Genomic DNA, 11,336 nt, shown 5'->3' with positions numbered 1-11,336 from the left:
TCCTGTTTGAATTTTTACATGTTCTTTTACATAATATATCAGAAACACAAAAATGGTGCTCTTTTACAATTTTTCCAGTAGGATGATTCTTGTTTATTGTCCATTGTCTGGACTTAAATACATTTGACAAACTTTACTGATGGACAATATAAACTTGCATATTTTGTAAGACAGCCAGATGTGCAGTGTCCTAAAAACAAATGTCGTTATCACAGTGTGTTAGTAGTGTAATAATTATTTATAGAAAGTGCGTATCACGTACGAATGCTAGCTTAGCTTCATAACATGCTGTTCGTGCAACAACTATCTAGTACGAATCATCAGGCGCGTAGCCAGGAATTTGCAAAGGGAGGGGCGAACCTTTAGGGAGCCGTATAGGCTCTGCAAACTAACTAAGCGTAGCACATAGCAAACATTTTCTATGTTTTTTCCTTTTTTCTTTTATTAATAAAGTAAAATCTTAATTGATTTTTTTCCACGTTCATTCATAGTTGCATTACTAAATCTGATGAAACTTGATGAGACTACTAACTCAAAAAAAAAGAAAAAAAAAAGCAAAGGACTTTTAAGTCACACGTTAGCCAAGGGCGGCGGAACCGGGGGGCACAGGGGGCACGTGCCCCCCCACTTTTCCTCAGGGTTAAAAATGTGCCCTTTTTCTACATAAAAATTGAGTTGTCTCAAGTTAGCAAGAGGCCAGGGAACCAGAATGAACACTCGGGAAGGGCCGTTTCCGGCCATCTGAGGGGTTTGTAAAACCAAAATTTTTCTTGTACGCTCCGCGCCAACCGATGGTGGCGCTCCGCTCAGTTAGTCGTGCATACAACTTTGCAAATCATGGCTACGCCCTGACTTTTAATGAATTTATGTGGGTCAAACAAGAAATAAACTCTAATTCGGAAGTTTCCTACATTAGCAACTAGCATGATTTCGCCTCATTTGTCTCAATAGAAAACTTGTTCCTTGTTTTCCAATTTGCACATTGGATATTGCAGTGCTAGTATGCATATTTTCCTTGAGGGGGGGGGGGGGGGGCGTTGATGGAGTGATGTGTATACGCAAATAAGATAATACAGTAAGAGTTATAAAGGGTACTAAATATCAGGCTACATCAGTCCAATCGAATTTCTGCAAAGTGCCCTTTGATGTCGGTGCCCCCCCAGATTAAAAGTGCTTCCGCCGCCCTTGACGTTAGCCCACAGTAAATTTAGTACATAGCCTACAATTTTCTGATATAAGAAAGTGACACTGTAGATTGACACATGTAGTGATGTGTTCTACCATAGGAGCTGCAAAACTTCAGCAAGCAGCTAAAGAAAAGATGACACTGCATGGTATCCTGGCTATTGAAGACAAATATCACCAGTCATGCTACACAAATTACACAAGGTATTTGCTTCAGTACACTGGGGACCAAGTGGCCCCCATGTATGCTTCAGTACACTGGGGACCAAGTGGCTTCCATATATGCTTCAGTACACTGGGGACCAAGTGGCTTTCATGTATGCTTCAGTACACTGGGGACCAAGTGGCTTCTATGTATGCTTCAGTACACTGGGGACCAAGTGGCTTTTATTTATGCTTCAGTACACTGGGGACCAAGTGGCCCCCATGTATGCTTCAGTACACTGGAGACCAAGTGGCTTCCATGTATGCTTCAGTACACTGGGGACCAAGTGGCCCCCATGTATGCTTCAGTACACTGGGGACCAAGTGGCTTTTATGTATGCTTCAGTACACTGGGGACCAAGTGGCTTTTATGTATGCTTCAGTACACTTGGGACCAAGTGGCTTCCATGTATGCTTCAGTACACTGGGGACCAAGTGGCTTCCATGTATGCTTCAGTACACTGGGGACCAAGTGGCCCCCATGTATGCTTCAGTACACTAGGGACCAAGTGGCTTTCATGTATGCTTCAGTACACTGGGGACCAAGTGGCTTCTATGTATGCTTCAGTACACTGAGGACCAAGTGGCTTTTATGTATGCTTCAGTACACTGAGGACCAAGTGGCTTTTATGTATGCTTCAGTACACTGGAGACCAAGTGGCTTCCATGTATGCTTCAGTACACTGGGGACCAAGTGGCTTTCATGTATGCTTCAGTACACTGGGGACCAAGTGGCTTTTATGTATGCTTCAGTACACTTGGGACCAAGTGGCTTTTATGTATGCTTCAGTACACTTGGGACCAAGTGGCTTCCATGTATGCTTCAGTACACTGGGGACCAAGTGGCTTCCATGTATGCTTCAGTACACTGGGGACCAAGTGGCTTCCATGTATGCTTCAGTACACTGGGGACCAAGTGGCCCCTATGTATGCTTCAGTACACTGGGGACCAAGTGGCTTTTATGTATGCTTTAGTACACTGGGGACCAAGTGGCTTCCATGTATGCTTCAGTACACTGGAGACAAGTGGCTTCCATGTATGCTTCAGTACACTGGGGACCAAGTGGCTTTCATGTATGCTTCAGTACACTGGGGACCAAGTGGCTTCCATGTATGCTTCAGTACACTGAGGACCAAGTGGCTTCCATGTATGCTTCAGTACACTGGGGACCAAGTGGCTTCCATGCATGGTATATGTACGGTTTACGTTCATTCACACAATGCTACGGAAAAAGATGATTGTCTCTTTTTCGTGCATGATACGCTAAAACGATCATGAACAATAAAGTCTTCTTTGAGGTAGGAGATGTAAACGGAAACTGGTTAATCCTTATTTGCTTACCAATCTAGCAGAAATATTACATTTCATGCTCTGCACAACCGAACACGTCGCAAATACAAAATTTGTTATTCCATGTTTGTGACACTTATGCGCTTCCATAGTATTTGGTTGGGCTCCATCCCTTCCAAACCTCCATTACACTATTGAATTTTCTATTCAACTTAAAATGTGATTGATTGTTTACTGTGATTTTCCCAACTGGGAATGTATTTCTACGTTTTGACATTTAATGTTCATTTGGATTGTTTGCTTATGTCATCATTGTGCTAGTTCGCCTGCATAACTTTGTTTAAATGACAGTACAACGTCCCGGTACTATTTTTCACATTTGTCACTGAATTGTCTACTGTGGCTTTTGACTCATGTGGCTCATGACCTGTTGGCCTATATAAGTCCGATCGCCACCCGACCTTACTGGAAAGCTCAACTGGTAGAGCGCAGGGTTCATAGGCGTACGGGACCATTTCGGTTTGGGGGGGCAGAAACTTTTGTGCCCGAAATTTCCCGTGACACTATCTAAGCGGAACGCCACCATCGGTTGGCGCGTAGCGTACAAGAATTTTTTTGGCAAAATATGCCTCTCAGATTGCCGGAAATGGCACTTCTGAGGCCTTGCAAGTCGCATCTAAACATTCTTTATTTTATAATCTCACGTTTAGAAATTTACACTTCCCCAAAAATTTGGTAAATTAGAAGAAGAAAAAATGGTAACATCACTTTGACGGGGAAAACTAGGACAGTATATTTGTTAACTCCTATTTAGTTACGGTATTTATTATTTTAACACAGTACTCAGCTACCCCAAGAAAAACATACATTGTTCAACGACACGTAGGCGGGAAAACGTCGCGGTGTCGGGTGAGACTGCAATTTGTCTCACAAAAAGTATAAAAAATAACAAAGAATATGATAAACCTGTACTTTTAGGCTTGAAGGCACCCCCCCCCCCAACCATCCATGAAAAAGAAAATGTTTCTTATATACACTCATGTCTGGGATGTCCAGATATACAGTTGATTAGTTATAAAAATATGTTTACCGCGGTTTTTTTCACTTCAGAGACTGCTAATCTCCATGCATGCTTGTCACCACGATTGTGAGCGGCGATAGTGCAAAAAGCGTGGTAGCCCAGATGAGCTGCGCTTACGGTGGTGTTACACGGAAAAATTCGGGCATCATGATGCTACATAAAGAAAATCATTAGGCCTATATTAATATTAATGTCACAAAACAAATAACACAGAACGCTCTCCACGGAATTTTCAGGCAAAAATATGAAAATGAAAAAAATTCGGGCAAGCTACTACATATTTATATATATATATTTTTTTCTCCTCTTAGGCTGCCCGAATTTTTCAGGACTTTTGCCCGAATTTCTTGTCCTCTGGAAATTTGGGGGGGAAGTCTGCCCCCTGCCCCCCCCCGCCTCGTACACCTATGGCAGGGTTTACGCCCATGAGGTCACTCGATCAGTTGCTTGGAATCCTATCTAGTAAAAGGTTCCTTTTTCTCTTTTCAAGTTAAGTTTGTTCATAAGTTCCCAGTCAATTGGCCATTTAAAGTGTAGATATTGTAAAATCAGTTCTTTTTTATGTCAATCGTACTGAAACTTGAAAAGTCGGGCCAAAGTCTTTCTTTTATAATTATGTTATTGTTTTTTTTTTCTTTTCTTTTTTTTCTTAGGCGAATAATTGCTGAGTCGTTAATGAATTTCCGCACCCGGTTTACAATTATGCAGTGTTCCTTTAAAACAGTATGCTTTTGTGTTGAGTTTTTATTTGCATATACTAAATTATGAGTATAGGCCTGTATCTATAAAGTTGATCAAACCAAGACATCAGGTCAGTTGCCGATCGAATGAAAGTAAAAAGTCGAACTTAATATGCTCGTTTAATTTATTTTGACCAAAATAAAATTTGAAGATCGTCTTATAATATGGTTGTGAAGTTACTTAGCGACCGCAGAAATGTTTAAAATAAAGAAATAAGGAACTCTCTCAGCCTAACCGTATGCGCGTCCAGGCGCGGCGGAACGGGAAATTATTGGGGGGGGGGGGCTAATGTGTGGAGACTATCTAAGCGGAGCGCCACCATTGGTTGGGCGGAGCGTACAAGGGTTTTTCAACCCCCAGGTGGCCGGAAACGGCACTTCCCGAGTGTTTTATGCTGCGAATATACCTAGCCCTAAAATATGGGTCTCAAGCAGGGGGTAGCGAAGGGGTTTTTGTTGGGGGGGGTGTGGAGCATTTGATTTGCCGACGGATCTGGAAGTGGTGACTGAAATGGGGGAGGGGTCTAAGGGGAGGGGTGTCCCCCTCCCCTTTGGCAATTTCTTAGTTTTGAAACGTCCTTAGATGCAATCTGGTGTATATTTTAAGTCAAATTTGATTTGCCGACGGATCTGGAAGTGGTGACTGAAATGGGGGAGGGATCTAAGGGGAGGGGGTCTACCCCTCCCCTTTGGAAAATTTTTAGTTTTGAAACGTCCTTAGATGCAATCTGGTGCATATTTTAAGTCAAATTTGGCACGGAAGAAGCTCCCGTTCTCCTTTTCTCTATTCAGCTTTCCTTCTTTCTTCCCCTTCCGCTCTCTTCACCTTTTCTCCTTTTGCCGACAGCAGGCGCGGCGGAACGGAAAAATTATTGGGGGGCTAATGTGTGGAGACTATCTAAGCGGAGCGCCACCATCGGTTGGCGCGGAGCGTACAAGAAAATTTTGGGTTATTTCAAACCCCCAGATGGCCGGAAACGGCACTTCCCGTGTGTTTTATGCTGCGAATACCTAGCCCTAAAATATGGGTCTCAAGTCTGCAATTTCTCAGATTGCACGCAAAAAGTCTGTAAAAACATTGTAATTTGTATATTCGATGGTGTTTTAAGAGAGTAGCTATTATACTCGTAGTGTACTCGCAAAGACGTTTTTGAGTGTAGTAAGGGCAGTGGCGGAGCTAGGGGTATTGGTCGGGGGGGGGGGCAAGAATGGTCTGTAGGGGCGCTTTCGACACTATCTAAGCGGAGCGCCACCACAGGTTGGCGCGGAGCGTACAGAAAAATTTTGAGTAAAGATACTCCCTAGATTGCAGGAAATCACCCTTTCCGGGCCTTGCTAATTTGCAGATAAACGGAGAATAAATAGGTGTCGTCGCCATTTTGTCGGAAAATTACACCAACAGAATATGACAAATGTCAATAGGTATATGAGAGCGCAATAAAATAGTCAATAATAGCGAATAAGTAAAAAGTATAGTGAAAAGCTGAAAAGGGCGCCAGCAGTCCATTTGAGTCTGTCGGGGGGGGGGGGGGGCATCCGCCCCCTGACTGTATATATGGACGCTCCGCCACTAAGTAAGGGGATGTTGGAGAACTGGCTGAAATGAGGCAAGTCATTGGCCTAAGACGAAGTTGTGTTACGCTTACTGGTACTCACACTCACTGCTTCCACTTTTCACGGGGCGTGAAGACGCGGTCGGGGTGACAATGTGGTCTATAGCCAGGGGACGGGCCGAGGGTCCCCCAGCAATTACTAAAATTATTACACCTATATAGTATACGTGTGCATCGGACAGATCGACAAGTATGCATTGAAAAATGGGCAGATGCACGTTTCGGAGCCTTGGTAAATATTGAGGGGGGCTTATCATGCATTTGCCCCCTCAACTTTTTCATTGGGGGGGCTGAGCCCCCCCAAGCCCCCCCGGTTCCGCCGCCACTGGCCGACAGACCCAAAATTTGCCGACAGCGACCAAATTATTGGGGGGTGTGACACCCCCCACACCCCCGCTCGCTACGCCCCTGGTCTCAAGCCTGCAATTTCTCAGATTGCACGTAAAAATCTGTAAAAAACATTGTAATTTGTACATTCGATGGTGTTTTAAGAGAGTAGCTACGGTACTCGCAAAGACGTTTTTGAGTGTAGTAAATTACTACGGTACTTGCAATTAAATGCAATAATTAAATAAATGTCATAAGAAAAAACAGAAAGCATTTCTTAATGTCAACAAATGGGTAAGTCCAAAACTATGTGCAGTTGCCAACAAATTTCTATGAACCACGCACTGTCGCGATTTAGTACCCTATACAGTACAGGTGAAATGCTAATATTGTGAGTTTGTTCGTTTAATAATTATTGCGTTTAAACAAAGAGCCATGTTCCACACCTTGCGTGTAATCGTAGTGTACCGGTACTCACACACACTGCTTCCACTTTTCACGGGGCGTGAAGACGCGGTTGGGGTGACAATGTGGTCTATAGCCAGGGGACGGTCCGAGGGTCCCCCAGCCTTTACTAAAATTATTACACCTATATAGTTTACGTGTGCATCGGACAGATCGACAAGTATGCATTGAAAAATGGGCAGATGCACGTTTCGGAGCCTTGGTAAATATTGGGGGGGCTTATCATGCATTTGCCCCCTCAACTTTTTTATTGGGGGGGGGGGCTGAGCCCCCCAAGCCCCCCGGTTCCGCCGCCACTGTGCGCGTCTTTATTACTCAATGTGAATGAAATTTGCCCTCTTGCTATGATCGCAAAATATGGGCCGGAAAGTTAGCTTTTTAAAGACGGCGCAACTGTTTAGGGCGAGTCTTCAATGCCTTTAAAGTGGCCATGACACGAAAATTTCAAAGTCCTATATTTTTGGGATCCATCAAAGAATGTTCTCTAAAACATGTATCAACCAATCTGCCAGTTTAAAACTTGATTTTTCAAGTCGAAAATTGAGAATGAATTTACCCTTTTCGGCGTTTGAAACTTTGTTTACTCGAAAATTTTCCGATTCGCATGACGTCATGTGACGTCACGTTTTGAACACATATTTGTTGTCGCTGCTACGGTACCATTCACGTACACAGTAGACAAGTACACATACCACTAGTAGTTACTAAACAAAACACCGATCACAAGTGCGATATCAAATCAAAATTTCCTGTGAAATGGCGGATCCAGAGCCAAATGCGGCAACCGAAGTTCAAAGTGATTATGGTTCTTCACTAGGCAGTGAAATTGGGCTATAATTAGAGTGCCCTTTCTCATATTCGAAGCAGAGAGTGAAGGCGATGATCATTCCAATATTGAACCGAACGCTGAGGGTGGAGCGGAGGTGTTAGAACCGTATCAGTTCGAGCCTGTTAAACGAGCCGAAATTGAAGCTCCACAACATATCGAAGAAGAAATCCGTTCGAAACCATTGCAAGGAACATACAACGTGGTAAGAATTTATTAACGAAGCATTTAAAAACAAAATCCAGTCCATTTTGTGCATGTGTTGTTGGAATTCGCGGAACACCCTAAACCGTATTGTGCGTTGTGTTACGGTAACTTACAACCCATATGTAGAGTGTGTAGTACTAGTAGGGTTGGTTGCATACTGAAAGTTTGGCTCGGGGATGTAAGTTGCATTATGCAGCCATGCTAGGTAGGCATATGTGTTATTTCATACTCATTATTACTTGGCTAGTACTTTGGCCTGGAGTTTTGCAAATCAATTTTCTGAAACAAAAGAATGTTTCATGATACATGGAAGGTGTAAAATCACAACAAATGTAACCATAACTGTACATTGTGTGCCTGCTTGTTATTGTGGACATCATGGCCAACATTAATACATTTTGAACTTTCATAAATTTTTTCCCAGGCAGTACAGATACATAGCCTACGGTCAACAGGTTCAATGATACTTGGGGTTCCTAGCAAGACACGTCAGGGTTGTGCTACCATCATGTGCAGTCCAAAGGATCAGAAGTGATTTTCCAGCCAATGGTCATTACACTGGATTCAAGTTGCCAGGAGAAAACTCATTGTATAGGAAGCCTTTCTAAACTACGATTGTGTTGGATTATCAATCCGTCAGGGTTCCCTCAGTGTTGATATATTGAAATTCAAGACTTTTAATTCAGGATGAAAAGGTTATTTTCCAGACCCAACATCAACAATAAAAGAAAAGGCATGTTTTGAAGCATTTGGACACAAGTATTGGCGTGACCGTGATGTCATATAAAATGTGCATAAGGGAACGGGCATTGACCTTTTTAGGGGCATTTACCTCGTTTGATTCGTACCTTTAATCTGGAAGCCAAAATATCCATATCACCAATGATATTTGACAGAAAAGTCATAATAAAGACCAATGGAGGCAGCAGAACTCTTGAATGTTTAGACTGTTTCTTCAGCAGCAGTTGGTTTGTTTTGTAGTCTTTCTTCAAAAACTCAGCAGTACACCCTGTTAATGGTCTTCGATTGTTTTAATGCGTGTGATGCTGTGTTTCACATTGCCCATCAGTGTTGTACGTGTCGTCGTGCGTGGGTAACATTTTTGCATGTGAGTTGCGTCGTGCAGTGTTTCTTGGTTTAAATAACCCTGTATTGTATTTGCTTCTGGATTATTCTAATTAATTTGTCACAACAACGATTGATAGCGATGGACATGCAACTGCTTTGTAGGCTTAAAGCAAAAAATTCATGTAAGTTGTTTTCTTTTAACCTCCTTTGATGTCACAAATTACATTAGTGTAATTTAAGAATGATAATGTTTATGGAAAGTACAGTTTTACTTTTATGTCATATAATACAATGATTGTTGTTAATGTTAGTTCAGATTGTCCAGAATGACTGTCTAGAACTGATATTGAATAAATTTTGTTCAATGATTTAACACTTGAACTATGTTGTGTGAATTTTTGGCTCTGTGACTTTAAAATAAATCGCTTTGAGATTTAATTAAACAACCTTTGGAATAAAATCTTTTTACCTACCTATTTTGACCCATCCCCATTACCCCACTCCCTCCACAACATAATAAATGGTTTTCCTGGAATAGGAATAAGAAATTATTGCTATAATTAACTGATCCAGCATATTCCAGAATAAATTGGGGCACTGAGATTTGTTCACAAGAAGATGTAACCCATCGCTTCTGAAGCTAACCTCATAGCTTATTAGTATACAATAGAGCAATGAAGGGGGTGTTAATTTAGATGATACAGTAAAATCTCTTCGTCTATTGCGACTTCAGTGTAGTAACGCTAATACTATAGTACTACTAGTGCTCGGCGCGCTACCTCCTAAGGACCGCCACTTGCCCCATTGGAGGTTTTCTGTTCCCCGATCTGGTCTTCAGAGTAGTTTTTTGTGGATTACTTGACAGAAGAATGACTTTTTTATGTCGAACCGTTAAAGTCCATTTGTTTTATTTCATAACAAAAAGGAGGGATCGTAGTATGCTTCCGTGAAGTGTTCGCTTCATTCGGAGCTGCATACTGGCTAGGTCCAGTGAAATCGGCGCTGGTGTTGTGCACTAACTTGGTCATAATCGCCGTGTTTTTTTTCGTCCTTCAGCCATGGATGAAGGCTAATTGCATGGGTAATGATATTTATGCAGCCCCAACAACACAACGGACCGGCATTTCTCTCGGATAGTTTACAACAGTTGTAAAACAAACTTGAAATTTCTAACGATATAGCGTAATACAGTGGTTGTTCTCTCAGTGTAAATGTGCGTGTACTGTATATGGAACGGTATGATCGTCGCGCATCCGATACATGCCTGAGCTTTGCACGTGTGTTCCTAACATGACGTCATCATTGTCTTGTTGTGAAATCGCATTCTCAGATATCTATTTTCGGATGCGAATATTAAAACGTTAATTACTAATTAGTCCTTGAGGTTTTCAAGGTGTTGAGGATAGTTTTGAACATAGATTTTCTCATAGATTCAGAGGAAGTTACTCTCGATGAGTTGGATTTTTCGTGTCATGGCCTCTTTAAGCCTATGTCTAAATTTAGCACATTTACAAAGAACAACTCTGATGTAATATCCGCAGGTACTTTCGTTTTAGGTGCGCACGCAGTATTACACTATAGCAGAGTTTACAACCTTGGAAGTGTGTAGGCGGTTGAGTAAGACTTATATTAACCCTTCACTTCAGTCATCAACGATGCCGCGTATGCAGAAAATAAGCAGACCACATGACTAAACACGAAACTGAATGAAATTACACCGAACAAGGATTATTAACTACCGCATGTTTTCCACATAGCATCTCATTTCTGTCTAGTGTTTTGCATAATTTGCGGGTGTCAGTGCTTGCAGGCCAAGAATAACGGGTTCAGTGTCGTCCTTTTCGAGATATATAATGTGCATGCAGAGATCGGTGACCTTGATTTTACACAAAAGAAAAAAAGAGGCATATTTTACCGTGAAAGAGTTGCAATAAATAAATCTACAAACATGTAACTGCCAGTAGCCTCTCCGGGCCATCTGAAGTCCCTATGTATGGCTTTGACTAAGGTTATAGTGTTCTCTCACAGAAGCAAAAGAAACTTTTAGTCACATAAATATGAAAAATGACCTACCTATACTGCTAAAGCGGACTTTGATAGCAAAGTACTGGTCACTTGCAAATTCAACCTTAACCTCAGCGGAATATATATATTTTTGCACAAGTTTTTAAAGTTTGATGACTAAGGCACCCTATGATATATTTTGGGCTCCTGCACCACCTACACCCATATTGAGTTTATATTTTGGGTTTAACTGTTTGATGCGTGCTGTAACCACTCCTCTCCTCCATTCTGTAGTTTTTTTAATACATATATCCGGATGTTTGTA

General features: G+C 41.9%; 1 long non-coding RNA gene across 1 annotated transcript; it reads left to right on the top strand.

The window, feature by feature from the left end:
• Window positions 1–7,321: 7,321 nt before the first annotated feature.
• Window positions 7,322–8,636, top strand: LOC139967621 (uncharacterized). The gene is made up of 2 exons (XR_011793057.1): window positions 7,322–7,937; window positions 8,364–8,636. It is a non-coding gene; the product is annotated as an uncharacterized lncRNA (long non-coding RNA).
• Window positions 8,637–11,336: the final 2,700 nt, after the last annotated feature.

The sequence above is a fragment of the Apostichopus japonicus genome, chromosome 5, assembly GCF_037975245.1.
Source record: "Apostichopus japonicus isolate 1M-3 chromosome 5, ASM3797524v1, whole genome shotgun sequence".
NCBI classification, from domain to species: domain Eukaryota; kingdom Metazoa; phylum Echinodermata; class Holothuroidea; order Aspidochirotida; family Stichopodidae; genus Apostichopus; species Apostichopus japonicus.
Note: the sequence above shows the minus strand (reverse complement) of the source record. Positions and strands in the feature narration are given on the sequence as shown.